Consider the following 19,722-nt stretch of genomic DNA (forward strand, 5'->3'; position numbering starts at 1 on the left):
TGGTTTTCCACCAATCTCAATGACTTGTATTTCGTCTTTTTTTTTTTTCCAGCATCACTTTCTTTCTCAGTGATGAAACATCTCAAAGGTGATCTTCAAATGTTTTCAAACTACAATTAGACCATTTGTGACTGTATTCAATTCCATGGATTTTAGCACAATCCCATGAGCATGACTTTGAAATATATAAATTCTTTCCTATCTTTCTGTTAATTCTATCTTCAAATATATTTTGCATCTCAAACTTCACTTGTCAACTTTAAACTCAGATTTTCTACTCACATTCACTCTTCTGCTACATAAATAGCAACACCATCCCCATTTTACTCAGAAAACAAACTGTAGAGCCATCTTTCATTTCCTCAGGTCTCACGCCCAACAGTTTATCCACAAGCAAATATTGTTGGCCTTACTGTGGAAACAAATTGCAAGGTTCACCATCTTTACCATGAGGCTACAACCCAATTCTCACTGAACTACCATATGAGCCTTCTTCCCAGTTGCTCTGCTTCTATTCTTAGCACCTATAGACCATGGTTGCCAAAGCAACCAGACAAATCTTATCAAAAATGAATCAAATTAAACTATTATCTTGTTAAAATACCTCAACCATTTGTTCCTTAAATTTATAGGAAAACACAGAGTCCTTATATGGTCTGACTGCTGGCCGTTTCTATAATGTCATTTTTGCCAACTTTGCCATGTATCAGATTGGTATCTTTGGTTATCATGAAGATGCCAAACACGTCCCCAACACAGAGCATGTGTACTTCAAGTCTCTTTGCCTAAAATCTTCTCTACTCATGCAGTTTCATTTATTTTGTCTTTGACCCACTGCTTGTCTTCCTTTCTTGAGTGCAAGCTGTTGGAGCAGGAATGCTCACTCTTCTCTGATCTTCTAGCTGTGTGATTTAGACTGATGTGTAACTGAATGCTGATTCAGCCAAACAAGTGGAAGAGCAGTAAATAAAGGAAAGTTGTGGTGAAAGGAAGGAAGAGAGAGGATACTAGGGAGTGGATGAGCAGAAATTCAGCCTTCAAATTTGCAAATGACAATGGGGCATGTTGCAGTGACAGAAAAGCACAAATCAGGGTCCGTGAACAACAAAGACAGATTACTTAGTCACATCAGAAATTGGAGACTACAACATCTTTCACTAAAACTGAAGCCAGTTAGAATAACTTATTCTACTTCAAGGAAAGACAGTTCTACTGGGAGGGTGCTTATTGAGAAGAAAGAACAAATCAGTATCTTTGAGAGCTATTTTTTTTCCCCCTTAGCACTCTATGAAAGCAGGTAACAGCCAAACAAGGAAATTGTATCTCAAAGTCACAGCCATAATTAAAACCATATTAACTGTTATGCCAATGACTACAATCAATGATAGAATAACTCAATAAATTATTTTTAACACATGAAGTATTAAAGCATGATAAAATCAAATCCATTTTCTCTCTCTCCTTATCTTTCTGTATCTCTGCCTTTCAAATAAAAACCTTTAAATCTTAAAAAAGAATCAGATCCCTGATCTGATGGAGCTTACATTTTTGTGGGGAGCAGTAAAGGTAAGTTCAAATAGGTTAAATAATTTTAGCTAATAGTAATTACTACAAAGATGTCTTAGACTGGAGTGCTTTGAATGTCTCTTTAATCTGTCACTCAGGAAAGAAAAGAGGATCAATGCAAAGTCTCCGAGAAAAGCATCATGGTACTATGGCTGGAGATAAAAGCATCTGTGACCAAAGTACAACAAACATGGAACTAAACACAGAGTGTTGGAGTCAATACTACGGACTCGGCCTTCATCACGTAGCTGTCCTGAAGCCATGATCAAGAGGTTGAGTCTTGTATTAATTGAAGTGATAAACTTTTGAAATATGTTAAACACTACTTAATAGAGGAGAAATTAACCTAAACCTAGCAAATCTGCTTAAGGGACCTCTGCAACATCACGTTTTTAACTACATGCCTGGAAAAATAAGAGGGAAGGTATATACTAGTGAAAGATTACAGAGTTCATCAGTGTTAGAGCCAGAATTCAAGTAGCAGTTTCCACAACTTAAATGGCAATAGTTTTTGCATTACAACTCTTTGAAAAGAAGAAAAAAAATCGTTCTCCAAAGCTGAACTCTAAGGATAAAAGAATGCTTTGGAGTGGATAAATACAATCAAATTTAGGAGGATATTAGCTTTACAGCAAGAATTATTAGATCTGCTTCAGTGGGAGTGTCTTCTTTACCACACCAGCATCCATTCCTCCTCATTTCTCCATTGTTGTATATGGTAGATACTAGACTAAATTTGGCACCTGCAGGGAAAGACATAAAGCATATAGGCCTGAGTGCTTAAGAACAAAATTAAATTATCCATGAAACTAAAAATTCCTTTTGGTTCTATGTATCATTTTAATCATTAAAGTCAAATGGGCCAGAACAGAGCTCTTGATTATCTCTGAGTTAAAAAAATAAAAAGTTTATCCGAAATCTCTCCTCTTCACACAATCCAACCGCATGATCTTACAACTCTGGCGATATGGATCCAGATTGTCTTGTTGCCCTTATTTCCAAAATTACTGTATTCAACCATGTGAAAAATTATGTTGAACCCACCATGTAAAACATAGCTTGACTCTTCATAATCACTCTAGGGTCACCTACCTAAGTCACTGTCACCATTTATATACGTGAAACAGCTTCAATAAGCCACAGTTTTCCTCCATGATACTTTGCAATCTGTTCTGGAAATTATCTGCAGGAAAATCCTTCCTGAAAGCAGAATCCGCTAGGGCACAGGATCTTGTCACGTTCCACGAATGCTCCCGTTCTGTGGACCAAAGTGCAATCCAAGCCAATTAGAAAGTGCAAACAGAACGCATAAAATGAGTCATGCATAGCTATGCAGCAAGAATTTTGGCTGAATTTATCATTTATTACAACCTTGGAACGTGATGGGGTTTCTTTATTTTGGGTTTCTCCATATGACTCTAACACCACTCTGACTTCCACTTTACTGCAATCTGTTTTTTTTTCCTTGATGTAAGGGTGTCTTCATATAGATATTCCTTGGATTTTCCCCAAAACATTACAGTTGTGTACATGTTAGGTTCTGCTTGCTGACACAGAACCTAAGAGACAAATCAAGTCCACCACTTGATTCTGTAAACAAAGTTACCTTGAACAACTACTAATTTGTATGTGTGTGTGTGTGTACATAGACAGAAAGAGATTTAGAATCCATATATATGGGGACCCTACATATATCCTATACACACATATATACACATACAGGGATATACACACATGTATGTACATATATATATATATCTGTACAACATACAGAGTGAAATCGTGTATTTGCTGCTTCATTCTCCATATGAGAGGTTAAATGCAGGAACCTGGAATTCCATCCAGGTCTTCTCTAAGGGAACGGGGGCCATAAGGACCTCAACAATTCTCCTCTGTTTCCTCAGGCACATTAACAGGAGTTAGACGGGCTGAAGAGCAATGGAGACCCAAATCATTGCTGACCGTGGTCCGAACCACTTTCTGAAGATGATGAACCCATCTTTTCGTATCTTGATTAATTTTTGCAATAGTTGAGTAGTCATGATAAGAAATGTCTAGTCCACAAAAATATAATGCATTTATGATTTGTTTCTTTATCAAAACATTTGTCAACTTCTGTGCTAGCTATTCTGCCTCTTTGAATTGTTAAATCCCTCACCTTTACATGGTTTTTCTAGAGGCAATAAAAACCAATCCACTGTCTCATGCCTCATTATCTAAACTTAAACATCTCTGTTGCATAAATAACATTCTAATATTTTATTTTTAACAGTCTAATGAATCATTCATTTCCTGGTTCTAGCTCTTCTAAGTGGAATGTTCTGTGATACAGTAAATGTGTCAGCCTTTGTAGCTCTTGAAAACTAGACATTTATGAGATTCTCAACCAATGTTTCTTTGCTGAATAAATGGGAAAGTAGAAGAAAACAGGCAATTGTCAGATAATAAATAAGTTGGTTTAATATCACTTTTAAAAACAGAAATCAGGGCCCAGCACGGTAGCCTAGCAGCTAAAGTCCTCGCCTTGAAGGTGCCGGGATCACATTTGGGTGCTGGTTCATGTCTCAGCAACTCCACTTCCCGTCCAGCTCCCTGCTTGTGGCCTGGGAAAGCAGTTGAGGATGGCCCAAAACCTTGGGACCCTGTACCCGTGCAGGAGACCTGGAGGAAATTCCTGGCTCTTGGCTTCAGATCGGCACAGCACTGGCTGTTGCTGTCACTTGGGGAATGAATCATCATATGGAAGATCTTCCTCTCTGTCCCTCCTTCTCTCTGTATATCTGACTTTGCAATAAAAATTAATAAATCTTTAAAAATCATAGAAATCAAATAAGCAAGCTGGAAGACAATTAAGTGAACAATCAACTAAACAAATTTTGTTAGAAAAAAAACTAAATAAATGGCAAATTCCCAATATCCATAAATGTAGCACTACAATGATGATACAATTTTTCTCAAATGCAGACTAGGATATTTGGTTATAGTTCATTTCAGCCAGTCCAAACATGCTCACGTAGTTAGAATGGAGTCCACTCCAGGGACTTCTCAAACTAATTGGATTTGAAATCCCCTTGATGTGGAGAATGAATCCGTAACTCAAGAGCTGCCCTAGGTGCCTTAGTTTCACAGATATCGACAACATGTCAAAGCGACAGAAAAAAGCACTTTGGCTTTCTCATCGGCCATGAGCTGTCATGCATTTAAGCCAGTTAGTAGTTATGTTGATAGGCAATGGGAAAAAATCCACTACTGCAAAGTAGTAGATCTTTGCTTTAGAAAGATAATCCCTGAAAAATGACTGCTCAAATCCTGATTCTATAGAACCGGCAGTGGAGATCAAATCAGATCCTTAACTGTACTCCTGGAACTTCCTGTTTCTATGACTCTAGTAGGAATACCAATATATTGTGTTTATATCTGAAAAAATAAAATGGGTTCTGCAGAATGATAACAAAAATGAGAATCGCAGGAACAAGAACATGAGGTACAGAAAGTCTCCATAGCTAGAGTACAGACAGCAAGTACAAGAAAGAAAATGAAAACTGAGAAAAATATACAGGCTCAGTGCAAAGTTCCTGCATGTAACCAGAACCATATTACACATCCAGTAAATACTAGCAATGAACAAGCACACACATGCTTTTAGATGGAGAACTTTAGGGCTTATCTGAATAATTACATTGCCATAATGATAAAAGGGAAAAAGTGAGTATGAACACAAGTATCTTTCAATTTAATCAATGGCCTTTGGTTATAGTATTACATTTTCTTGCAGATAAATAGATAGAGTTGCACATAGTAAAACATAAAATAAGTATTGGAAAAATCTCTAGCCTTCCAAATTAGTCAAGTAGTTATAACACACAGCGAATGTCATGTTCTAACTCATCAATCCCTCTTTCTATAATGGCATGTTTATATAATAGCTAGATTAACAAATTATTTAACCAGAATTAAACACTTGAATGGTACCCTATCCAATCAGTAATTGGTGTCACTAAATTAGTATGCTAGAATTTAAAATCCGTTTAAGGAAATAAAATGCATCTTCATAAAAAAAGAAGTATAATCCAGAGAGCACCTTGTAAATAGTTGGACTGTAGCCTGTGAACATTGGCACGGAAAGAACTAGAAGGGAAGCATACAAACTCAGAAGCTCCCAGGAGGAGGGCGAGGCCATTCAAAATGTCACATAGATATAGCCATGCCAAGAAAAGCAGGAGCAACATACAAATGACAATTCTGATTTATTCCATGAGTAGTTCAAAAACAAATGGATCTTTGGTTATGAAGATGGACGCCATCCGTTCATGTTCCCCAACTGGCTGGGGGCAGGACTGGCCTTAGGAACCTATCATACTGTGGTAGCTATTGTATTGCTCGTGTACGCTTGGATCACAGCATGCCGCAGATTCCTTTTACCTTCGCTTGCAAATGTCTTTAAAGCATCTATTTTAGAAACGCTAATGAGTTTTGCTATTTCCAGTGATGATTAGCTGACCATATGCTAGGCCTGTTGGTTTTGTTAGTTGAATTGCCTGCAGTGGAAGGGAAAATCAGCAGGATTCAAAGACATGATCTCAGCCAGGCAGAACACACTGCTACTGTGCGACCATGCTGAGGCTGTGCTTCTCCCTCAATTCACCTCTGGCATTTTACATAATCTCTTAAGAGGGGATGTTAATAAAGTCAGGTTTGCAATCATTAAGTGTTCAAATATTACAAAATCTACAATATCTTTCCTAATGGTCAGTGAAATTTACTAAACTCTGTCTCCATTCTATGCTTCAGTATTCTGAGTGTCTAAAGCAGAATTATGTGATTATATTCTGGGAGAGAATTATAGAATGCATGCAGTATAGGCTGTATCTGTTTTTCTCAGTGGATGGGGGTTCCTAAGAACAAGATTCTCATCTTGCTTGATGCCCAACACATAGTCAGAATGCCAAAGGCTGTCAATGAATATTTATTGAATTTAAAGTAAATACAATTAAGGAAAGGCAAGACCTTTGCATAGCAGGGCAAGATATATATAAATTAAATCAATTTTAAATAAAGTGAAGATAAACTTAGCGGCATGGATGCCAAGAAGACATAAAAGAAACGTCTAAGAGTTTTGAAATTGTAAATATCTCTTTTCACCGAGGAACTGAAATATCATTAAAATCAACTACCCAGTTTATAAACAAATTTTATATTGCTTCACATAGGCAGACTCAGAAGAGTGTATATTTTTTTCTAGTGGCCTCTGGAGTTCTGCGTACTGAAATCTGTGTATAGCATGCCTTTCCATTCTATGTGTTGGCTAATTCAAGCCAATTCAGTTCAGGTACAGAAACAAGTTTTGTCTAAGATTCCTCTGCCTCTTTCCATGCATTTCTTTTGTTGTTGTTGTTCTTATTGTTATATCCAATTCCTATTTATATTATAGAAGATATATTCATATATATACACTATATATGTAAGAATCTGATGTAGATGAAATGCAGTCTCTTGCCAGTTTTCATCTCAAAGTCTCACCTAGACACATGTGTTTTTCAAAAGTGCATGAATCTAATAATTGTGTACGTGATTCAAGGTAGCAAAATGATAGATTCCACTCCAATTCTACTTTCCTTACATTGTTGTTGAATGTATAGCTACCAGGAATAGTGTCTATCATTTTAAATTGAAAACTTTCCTTCATTCATCATAAAAAGTGTAATTAAAAGAAAAGTTATATAACGAAAAGCACTCTGTGACTTTTGGAGGGATGTATGCTTCTCAGAACTCTGATGGGTTTGGGCAGGTGTTACTACGACGCAGCAGTTACGTCACTGCTTGGGGCAGCTGCGTCCGCGTGCGTCAGTTTAACAGGTGTATTCCATGCTGAGTCAAGGGCCTGACAATGTGCACCTGAGACGCACAGGATAATGACCCGCACACGTGGCTCCTGCAAGCCAGATGCAAGACCTGGATTAAATTCCAGGCTCCTGATGGAAGATAATCCGTGTCTCTGTGTCTATGCCTTTCAGGTAATTGGAAATAAATGGATCCGTGATTTTTTAACAGAATTCTTATAGATGTTGTAGTTAGATATGTACTTTAAATTCTTAAGGATGAACACTCACTGTGCTTGATCAAATTTCACATAGTTTGTGTATATCAACAATGGAATTTATGTTCAGTTTTAAAAGTTTTATTGATGACTTGAAAGGCAGAGTGACAGGCAAAGCGGATGAAGAAGGGGAGAGTATCAAGAGGGATCGCCTATCCACTTACACCAAATGCCTGCAACAGCTTGAGTTGAACCTGGTTGAAACCGGAAGTCAGGAACCCTGTTGGGATCTCCCACAGGGGAAGCAGGAAGTAGGTGCTTGGGCTGCCCCCTGATGCTTCTGTAGGTGCATTAGCAAGAAGCTGGACCAGAAGCAGAACAGTGTGGACTCGAACTGTCATTCCAAAATAGCATGCAGTCATTGCAAACCGTAGCTTACTCACCCTGCAACCACTTTTTATTTTCATTTCTAAGTCAGATATACAGAGAGGAGGAGAGACAGAGAGGAAGATCTTCCATCTGATGTTTCACCACTCCCCAAAGTGACCACAACAGCTGAAGCTGAGCCAATCCGAAGCCAAGAGCCCGGAGCTTCTTCCAGGTCTCCCACGCAGGTGCAGGGTCCCACGGCTTTGGGCCGTCCTCGACTGTTTTCCCAGGCCACAAGAAGGGAGTTGGATGGGAAGCTGGACCACAGGGATTAGAACCGGCACCCATATGGGATCCCAGCATGTGCAAGGTAAGGACTTTAGCCACTAGGCTGCGACACTGGACCCCCTATGTTGAATTTTCAAAAATACAATCTGTGCAGTTACATATTGTAAAGTTGTAATTCAAGTGATATGCCACTATATTAATAAAGCATGAGAGTACATGACACATCTTCACCCAGGGTCACAACATCACACAAGTTCAAGGCAGTACATCACATAAAAGACACGACGTGGACCACAAATCTATCTGCTGAGTATGCCTAATCCCACTTCCTGGAGATAACAGCCTTTTAAAATCAACTTAAAATAGATATAATTTATGTGCAACAGAGGACATTGGAAGTTTAATGTTTGATATTTTCAAGATGCATAAAACCACAATTTCACTCAAAATATAGAACATTTTCCTCGCTCCAAGAACTCCTCATGCTTCTTTTTAAACAGATCCTCCCATAAATAACAGTCCTGGAAAGTGGGGATCTATTTTCTGTTATGGTGATTTTTATCATTTTCAGTTTGTCATTTTCAGTGGAGTCATGCAGCATGTGTGCCTTTTGATACAATATTGTTCAATCAGCATTCTTACATACATATTTTGAGATGTATTGCTAAGAACTTCATGCTTCTATATCATATTTATCAAGTCATTTCTATGTTTCTAATGATATTTATCAGTACACATAAACATTACTAATGTTTCAATATTAATTGCATGCCCCATAGTATTATCAGGTTAATTTTCTGGCATTTTTTTCTTAATTTTTTTTTGTAGATTCAAAAAGCAATTTAATATTGTCATTCATGTCCATTGTGAGTAAAGAGTTTCACTTCTTTCTAATTGCACATTTTAAAGTATTTTCTGTATTGTAATTGCTAGAATCTCTAGAACAAAATTAAGTAAAAGAGAATGCAGAGTTTGTATCTGTTTTGTCTTTAGTGTTTAGGAAAAGATTCTTCCATCTTTCACTATGAAGTGTATCATCTATTTATTTTTAAATATCTTACTCTGAGGAAGTTCTATTTTAATTTACTAAGATATTTAAAAAACATGTTTATCATTAGTAAATATTATAAACCTCCAGCATTTATATTTTGTAACATGATCTTGTAAAATGATTTAATTACAAACATCAGTCTAACTTGCCTTTCTGGGATAAATCTATTTGTATTGATAAATACATCATTTCCTTTAACGCTGCTAGCTTTATTTTGCTCAGATTTTATTTGGAGTTTTCAAGTTTATGTTTGTAAGAAACATGGTGTATAGTACACTTTTATTATGTTATTGCATTAGCATTTTGATCTAAAAAAATGAATTGAGAGGTGCTGCATTATTCTGAAAAATTATTTATAATATTAATACTATCTCAGAAAATGATCATGCATTTTTAACAGAACTTGAGCCTACAGTTATCTGACCTAAGGTTTTGAATTTTATATTAATTTATTTCATGTACTTTGAGGAAGCTGTTAAAAAAAAGTTCTCTTAAAAATATTCATCTCCGAATTCCCAGTATCTGAGAAAATATTACCTTCTACAACAGAGTATAATAATGATAGCAGTTATTAAGTACCTGACTGTAAGATAGGAAAATTATCCCACATTAGCTGAATAGAACCAGTATAATAACAAGGCATTTTCATTGTAGAAGAGAAAGGAAGAAAAATTAGTTTCAGGGTGATGTAATTCAAGAAACACAAGTCTCCGTTGCTGGCTTTGAACTAGATGAAAGGGGTGGGGCCAGCATGGTTTCGCAACAGGCCATGTTAGCATTGGCTCATGTTCCAGCTGTACCACTTCCATTGCAGCTCCGTGTGCATGACCTGGGAAAGTGGTAGAGGATGCCCAATTCCTTGGAACCCTGTACCGAGGTGGGAGAACCAGAAAGGCTCCTGGGTAATTACCCTCTTCTCTGTAAATCTGTCTTTCAAAGAAAAACAAATCTTTAAAAATAAATATATGAAGGAATTTAAGTCAAGAAATTCAGTTATTCTCTAGAAGGTGAGAGGTAAGGAAACAGTGTCTTCCTGGTATCTCCCAAAGAAAGATTAGCTTGGTAGCACCTTGATTTTAGCTTGTGAAATCCAGGTCACTTCTGTATCTTCAGCTTGTCTTAATAAGTTACTGAAGTGTCAGAAAATAATAAGCACTTTTAAATTCCATCTTAAAAACTAATGAAATGTTAACTGCTAAGATATATTTCTTTTTAAGTAGGAAACACGAAAACCTCACATATTTTAAGCAAAGAATTTTTTTCCATTCCACATTATTAAGTGTTAAGAACATAAGTGTGCAAATATTTGGATAAATTTCTTACATAAATCATTGATTTATCGCTCACCTATAAAATGTAATTATGCACTTTTGTAATTCATAGAACTTTTCTTCAAATATTCTTTATCTTCTTTGTCTAGAAGTCATTGAAAAAGAACCAAACTGATTTAATTTCAACAACTCATAATCCACTCCTTGTGCTATCTGCAAAAAGTATAAAACCACTCTAAACTGAAAGACGCTCTTTTAAAAAAAAGATTTATTTATTTATTTATTTTTATTAGAAAGGTGGATCTACAGAAATAAAGAAAGACAGAAAGATCTTTCACCCACTGGCTCACTTCCCAAGTGGCTGTAAAAGACAAATCTGAGCTGATCCAAAGCCAGGAGCCAGGAGCCTGGAGCCTCTTCTGCATCCCCCATGTTGGTGCAGGGTGAAGGCTTTGAACCATTTTCCTCTGCTTTCCTAGGCCACAAGCGGAGAAGCTGGAAGGGAAATGAGTAGCTAGGACACAAACTGGCACCAATATGGGATCCCAGTGCTTGAAGGGGAATGATTAGCCAAATGAGTCTACTAAATAATGAGGGTTGTCTAAAATAGAGGCAAAAAGTCATTGTTTTGTGATCTTACTTCATTGATTATTGATAATAATATAATCTTTTACGAGCTAACAGATGTTAATCCATTTTTTAAAAGGCATAGGGATTTAAAGTCATGGATTGAGTTGTCATTTCTTATAGAGAAAACACAAATGCCCTTTGCTTTGCATGGTTTTCCATTTCATTTTATTTGTACCTTTTCACATAAGTAGGCAGATTTGTTATTCTGTACTTGTTGATAAGCAGATGGGCAAACACACTCCTGCCATTAACAATTTGTGTGGTTAGGTTGCTGTAGATAGGTTCAACTTCAGACATTACAAGCCTGAGTCTACTGTGTTTCTACCTGACTCAAGTAGCTAAAACCAGAATGCGAGTTTTCTTGATTTGGACTGTTAATCCAGTGAATTGAACAGGTCTCCTCTAGACGTTGAGAATAACATGCTCACTCACTAGCTCTGCAAGACAGAAAAGCTACTGGCTAGATTGCATGCCAATCAGAACCACATTAAGTAAGACAAAAACGCATGAAAAACCAGAGGGGTGAAGAAAAAGAAATCAGCAAATCCAGACCACAAGGAGAAAGAGAGAGAGAGAGAGAGAGAGAGAGAGAGAGAGAGAGAGAGAGAGAGAGAGAGAAGAGAGAAGGGACACTCTCCAGGGAGTTTTGAACAACAGGCTCGACACTGGCGGTAAGTCAATGGTGCACACGAATGGTACAAATGGTCTGGTCCATCCCTGCTATGATGTTAAAAATATATGTTTGGTGGATGAGAGGGTGCGTGGTATAATGGGCACGTTTGAAGTATGTTGACATGGTTCCCTGTGTAAATACGGGTCTGCTGTTGAACTGGAGAAGGGGCTGTGAAGAAGCCAGTGGCATAATTTTAAAGGCTAATTTGTGTATTTGTGCTCTGTTTTGTTTTTCTCCAAACAAGGTGAGGGTAGGCAAAAAAAAAAAAAAATACTGATCAAAGTCTTCGGGCAGTCTATAATTTAAATATGACTGAATTGAAAGTTTCAATTTTCTACCACAAAGAAGCTTGACTAGTAGTAGATGTAGCATTCAGGAGTGTTTCTTCCTGAAATTTAAGCTAGTCTCACATCTGAAACAGACAAAGACATCATTTTGAGCATTTTTCCCATTCTTAATGGGTTAAAAATAAAAATGGTATCACTGCAGAAGGTAGTAAAAGACATACCTTTTTAAAGAAAAATCTCATTATTGAGATGACTTTTAATATTGTATTTGGGAAAGAAAAAGATAACCAAAATATATTGACTACAACATTATCAGACATTTGAATGAAGGCATAAGATATATGCTCCTTCATTCAAATAACACAGTAAATGTGGCAATGAAGATTTTGAAAAATGGCTAAACTTCACTGAGCCATTAGGCAAAGCCCATATGCTTCTGCCTTTAATATCCATGCTCCTATTAACCTATAAGCAATTTTAATTTCTTTTTTGTTTCTCCTAAACTCCCTAAGCAATAATTGAAATAAATGTAAATGAGACTATTTTGTCTTTTTATGAGAAAAATAAAATGTATTATATACTCTCAACAACTGTGGTTATTTAGAGCCATGAAGGCAAGTCAGAGATACTTTTAAAGCAATCTTCTTTTACTTTTATTTTGTAGAGATTTATTTTTATCTGAAAGGTAGATTTTACAAAGAGAGAATGAGAGGCAGAGGGAAGGATCTTCCACTCACTGGTTCACTTCCCAATGGCCAAAATAAACAGAGCTGAGCCAATCCGAAGTGAAGATCAAGGAGCATCTTCCTGGGTCTCACACAAGACTGCAGGGCTCCAAAAATCTTGGCCATCCTCTGCTGCCTTTGACCTACGTACGCCTGGATTAGAAGTGGAGCTGCAGGGGCAGCAACTGGCACCCACATGGAATGCCAACGCTGCAGGTGGAAGGTTACCATATTACACCACTGTGCCAGCCCCAGGAGAATGAAGTCCATGGAATTGTATATTATGGGGAAAATGGTGCTTAGATCTTAAATTTTTTCACCAAAATAAACCTATTTTTATTTCATTTTTCTGTGATCTTCTTAAGTACTGTCTTATGGATCTCATCACTTAAAATACAATCAGTTCTTCTTTAAGATCAGGAAGTTTTATAGGAACAACTTAGATCATAAACCAAAAGTTTCTTCCCCAATTATTCTTAACACTTTTCTTTTTTTCCCCATTTCAACATGAATATAAAAACTATTGTTAGCTTTGATTTTTTTTTTTCCTTCACACTTTCAATAGATAAGTAGCCAGGTGGCCACAAAAATCAATGGTGCTTAACAGTTACAATTGTCAAAACTGGATTCAGACTGAAGAAAAAGAAAATGAGATCCTTATCTAATGCCGTCTTCAGTAGTGAAGGCCTGGTGGGACCAGCAGATGAAAGGTTCAGCAGCGAAGATTCAAGCAACACATTCAAGAGCGGAAAACATAATGCAGCATCTCACGACAGCCGTAAGGAAAGGTTTTCTGAACAACCTCCTCAAACACTAAGGCATAAGGAATTCAATTACAGTTCCAAGTAAGAAGGTTGCTGTTAAGTCATGGTGCTATCCAGAGAGCACCAGGACTGGAGGCTAGGAACAGATGACAAGACATCAATATAGTGTTTACTGTGACTCCTTGTTGATGAATTTAAAAAGAAAACGAAAGAAAACCCAAGATCCTGATACTTTGAAGAGCACATGGTCTTTACCATATGGTATATACAGTATCCTCATGGTCGATTGAGATTCTATATTTGCAACAGCAACCTCCACCGGCTAAGGAAGTCATAGAAATAAGATTCTAAAACATGTTAGCAAACACATATGGTGTTTTTTATTTGTTAAACTAGTCAAGTATGAAATGCTTTTCTCCGTCTTATATATATACTCACAACATCGTTGGTTTAGCTGACTTTTTTTGTAAATACGTTTGTAAAATTCTTGATAAAAGAAAATCATTGCTTTCACCTTATCATAAATGTCTCCTGACACCAACCTTTCTTTCTATCCTTTAATTCTATTTGTCTTCAATACAGAAGGCAAAATAAGCTTTCGGGTCATAAATAATATTAGACTTGTGCCCCCAATCCTCACATTACTCCCCAATTCACTGAGTATGAGAGCTAAATTTGTAGAGTGCATTTAGACTAGCAATTAAGACATACTTAAGTCTCCCACACCTTCTGGGCTACCTGGATTCCAAGCTCAGTTACACTTCCTGATTCCAGTTTCTAAATGATGCAGTTCCTAGGAAACAGTGGAGATGGCTGGAGCAATTAGACTGATCTGGGTTGCTGGTATTGAAGGTGAGAAAGAACAGATGAAATCCCTCTTGGTTTAGACCCTTTCCTCTGCTTGTTGCATATCATTTTTTAAAGATAAAAATCTTTTCAAGTCCCAAATGCCCTGGAAATTTTCTTCTTATCTTCTATATCTCAACCTTGACTCTGTAAACCTTAATATCCAGAAGGTTCTTGTTTGAATACATGATGTCAGGCTTAACCAGAACAGGACCTTAGGCATTTTGTCAGAGTTCAATTACCTCTCAAATCAATGACACATCCCCTGTAGCAGAGCCAGCCAACCACCCTAACAGTTCATGGTTCACTTTCTCAAGAACCACTGGGAAATGTTACGTTTTTGGAGTAGCTCTGTAAGGAACTCCTTTCTGTTAGTTGATCTTTGCTCAACTCTCATGGTCACATAAGTAGTAACACAAGTAGCGTCAAATTCACATTAATATTTTCTTTACTTTTCCACCTTTATTAATTGATGAATACAGATTGTATCTCTATAATCTAAATAAACATCCATATACATTGTAAATAAAATATTGGATAGTTGGTCACTTTTCCAGATGCCTTAGAGATTTCCAAGAGACAGAAAAGACATTGTGGGCCTGAAAGTCATTGGCACCAATGTCCAATCGGTGATTGTTTCAATTAGTTAACACTTAGAGAGCATGCACTGTGATCCATGCGAGGAAATGCCCATAAAAATATTCATTTTATTGAAGATTTTGTTTATTTGAAAAGAATACAGAGTGCCAAAAATTTATTTACTTATAAATAAAATAAAGAGACAGAAAGCGAGTCAGAGAAACTCAGAGAGAGAGAAAGAGAGAGAGGTCTTCTGTCCACTGGTTCACTGCCCAAATGGCAGTAACTACCCACCTGGGTGCAGGACTTCAAGAACTCGGGTCATCCTCTGCTGTTCTCCCAGGTATATTAGCAAGGAATTAGATCAGAACAGGAGCAGCCTGGACTTGAACCTGTGCCCAGACAGCATGCCAGTGCCACAACACTGACCCTATGAAAAACATTCTTAGGCAATGCACATTTCGGGTGAGTGTACATGGAATGTAAGTAGCTTAACTAGCAGATGAAAAGAAGTCTTTCAGATAATGCTACATATTTAAACGAAAAATAAGTCAATATAAAAGGGCATGCTTAACAAGTGAATACAAGAAATTAAATCTATAGAAATTACAACATGCATTGCATTTAATATGTATATATATGCGCATGCACTGACATATACATTGCACTTTACAGATATTTATTGTCTTCAGGTATAACTGCGCATATACAAATGTGTCCATACATATGAAACTGCTGAATACACCTTGAAAATAGGCTGCCGGACTCTGCCATTGTGCATAACTACCACATCAGGATGCACTCAAATAGCAGAATGATGGACTTACGGCTGGTTGTGAAGAACTATACTACTATAATAATTTAGAGGGAATAAATGGGGGGAGTGGAAAAGGGAACTGGAAAGGGGAAATCCCATAACCTATGCAACTGTATCATAAAATAATAATAAATACATGAAACAAAGAAAATACAAAAATATTTGAAAAAGGGAAAAAGTTTACTTTCATCTTTTTAATTTATATGTACTGAAAATAATTCTGACAGCAATGATTCATACCTAAGAGTCTTGAAAATATTTTTGCTTATATTTGCTTATAAAGAAAAAAATTTCCAGTAGGAATAGAGGCTTTCTATTTTCACAATGGATAAAACTGATATTCTGGCTCAAAATTATGTGCTATGATTTATTTGCAATGTCTTCTTAAGTGTAAGAACTTCTTGCATTCACTATCTTCTTTGCTTTCTTGTTTCCGTGAATTTATTGTCAATTCCGTTTTCCTTTTTTCACATATTGTACTATTTGAAATTACCATAATTCTATATGTTAGTACTCCAAATGATTTAAGAGTTGAAATTTAATTTTTATCCTTCAATAAATTATACAAGGAAAAAGGTGCCATGTGCATGTGCATAGTAAATTATGAATTCACATGTCCTTGAAAAATGTTGAGTTTTTTAACAAAACAAATGTGAGCATTCACACCCAACATAGAGGGCAACGCACAACCCTGAGGGCTGTGAAAGGACCTTTATGTGCCACACAGGATTTATGAAGAGAAGTCCTTTCAAACGCCTATGAACGATACCATCTGTAATTGGGAGTAGAGCAAGTATTCAGTACCATGTCACAGAGAGAAGGGCAGTATGATCTCCAGCTTGAAGCTCTTACTGTGCTCTGTACGCTTAGACTGCCTCTATTAAAACTTTCTAAAAAGTTTGTAATGGAACACACACTATGCAAAAATTATATTAGTGCCATATGGAAATCACCATTGTTATTACATATGTTCATATATTAAATACTTTAGTATTGTACTTGGTATATCATAACTGTTCATTAAAAATTAGCTATGAGGGGCTTTCAAAACATCGGTAGAAAATATAATAAAAGAAGATATTTTTTGTGAAATTTGTGAGGCCCCAATTCATAATCTACTTGAGTAAAGTGTTACACGTCAAATAAAAGTTTTATTATTTATCCGAGAAATTTCTCTCCTTTTCTATATAAGTAGACAAATACATTTTCTTCGGGGCAGGCATTGCAGCATAGTACATCAGAGGCCTCCTGCAATATTGGCATTCCATATGGGCAGGAGTTCTAGCTCAGATAGCCCATTTGTGATTCAGTTATGTGTTAATGGCTCTTGGAAAGGACTAGAAGAAAACCCAAGTGCTTGGGCCCCTGGAGCCACGTGAGACACCCAGAAGAAATTTCTGCATCCTGCTTGCTGCATTCAGTCTGCCCAGCCTTAGCTACTGCAACCATCTGGGGAGTGACTCAACAGTTGGAGATCTCTCTCTCTCTCTCTCTCTCTGTTTCTCTGTAACTCTGCCTTTCAAATAGTTCCTAAAAGTCTCCTTAGATTTCAAGTGACATATAGTACTCTCTTTTATCTTAACATTTCATTAATAACCAAAGTAACAGCACTCTGTTGTTATTAAGCATTCAATATGTACTGGGAGGCATAAATTACTGGACCTTTATGACCTAAAATTTTATACTGCTGTTATAGCATATAGCAGAGTAAATGATTACTGATTGTAAAAGATGTGTCAATGTGTGCTAGAAGAGCAGTGTAAAATTTTAGGTCAATAAAGTATAATACTCAAATGGTTACTCTTATCTTTCTACATTAGGCTGCCCCAGGAAACTTGAGTGGCCATGACTATACATGGAATGCTGTCTGGAGCTCATCACTGTGCCAAAAAGCAGCTGCAGGGGCCCGGCGTATTAGCTTAGTAGCTAAAGTCCTCGCCTTGAATGTGCTGGGATCCCATATGGGTGCAAGTTCTAATCCTGGCAGCCCTGCTTCCATCCAGCTCCCTGCTTATGGCCTGGGAAAGCAGTCTAGGATGGCCCAAAGCCTTAGGACCCTGCACCCGTGTGGAAAACCCAGAAGAGGTTCTGGGCTCCTGGCTTCGGATTGGTTCAGCTCCAGCCATCACGGCTGCTCAGGGAGTGAACCATTGCACAGAAGACCTTCCTCTCTGTCTCTCTTCCTCTTTGTGTATCTGCCTTTCAAATAAAAATAAATAAATCTTTAAAAAAAAATCAACTGAAACTCAAGCAATGTAATTGCACTACATAAGCCTTACCTTTGTCCCAGATGAAATGAAAATAATGCCTGTCATATATAAGCCATCTAACATTTGAGGAAAACCGTTAGCATCGGTAGTTATTAAGTTGCTATTTTTCCCTATAAGATTTTTAAATAATGTGTGGTCCTTAACCAACTGCTAAATTGTGATTTTCCTTCTTATAATCTTCTGTTGGCATGAATCTTAATTTATTCCATGCATTCCTTTTTAGATGAGTAGAATTCATTTTTTTCTCCAAATCCTAAAAAACAATAACAAAAATATGTGGTATGTATTTGACATGTACATTCATTCTTCCAGAGTTATAATTCAATATAGTGATAAGAGTTGTCATTGATGGAATTATAGTAGCTACCTTAAGTACACTGCACATAACTGAATAGTTTATTTGAAAGGTAGCACAACAGAGAGAAGGAAAGAGAGGGTGGGGGGAAGAGAGAAAGGGAAAGAAGGAAATAGTGACAGGGCTCTTCCATTTGCTGGTTCGTTTTAAAAAATGGTAGATCTGGTCAACACCAAAGCCAGAAGCCAAGAAATAACTCTCTCTCATCCTCTCTCTTTGTTTCTCCCTCTCTCTCCCTCCCCTCTCATTCTCTCTGTCTCTATTTCCTATCTCCGCCCCGTCCCCTCTCTCAATCTCTCTCTTTCTCTGGCACAAGGAGATGAATCAGGGACAAACACACATAACAATGAGACAGAACGATCTTTCATACCATGGTTCACTCCCTGAAAAAACTAAGGTGATCCATAGGCAGGATTTTTTAATTCAAACCATGAACTCAGACCTAGGAACTTCTTTGTTGGATTCTGGTGTTCTGAAGAGGTTTAACTACTACACCAAATGTCTGCCACTAGATAAATGTGTGTAGAGAGAAAAAAAAAAAAGATTGGCAGATTGAAAAGCAAAATAGTTCTGAGAAACTCCTACCTTCAATCTCGCATATCTATTTAAATATTTATCTCTGTAGAAACTGATGCCGAGAACTGATGTATTCTCAAAGAATTCATAAAGCAGTAGGGAAGAGAAATCTACTAAAAACAAGCCATTATTTGGTACAATTGCTTGGATTGCAAGGTATTGAGAAAGGCATTGTAAGGTAACACAAAGCTGACAGTCATTAACTGTGTCTGAAAATAAGGGTGCAACTATATGACACAGCCTTTCCAAGACAGACTCAGTCAGCCAGCACTGTCTGATTATTGCAATTGTTTGTGCTCAGTGACTAGGCCATCAGTATTCAAGGGGTAATCTATTGGATACATGGAGGATTATGTTCCTCGCATTCGTTATCTTTGACTACATAACAAGTTGCCACATACTTCGCAGCATAAACGTCATACATTCATCACGTCACATGTTCCATGGGTCAGGAGTTCGGTCAATAGGTGGATAAAGAACATGTGCTGTCATATCTGTTTAAAAATCAAGGTATGCACTCTCATCTGTAGCTCATAGGACCCTCCTACTGCCATTATTTTTGGCAGAATTTACTTCTCCATTGTGGTAAGAAAAAAGTTTCCACTTCTTTTCTGGGAT

The sequence above is a fragment of the Ochotona curzoniae genome, unplaced genomic scaffold (assembly GCF_017591425.1).
Source record: "Ochotona curzoniae isolate NIBS_2020 unplaced genomic scaffold, NIBS_Ocur_1.0 contig_2688, whole genome shotgun sequence".
Classification (NCBI taxonomy): Eukaryota; Metazoa; Chordata; class Mammalia; order Lagomorpha; family Ochotonidae; genus Ochotona; species Ochotona curzoniae.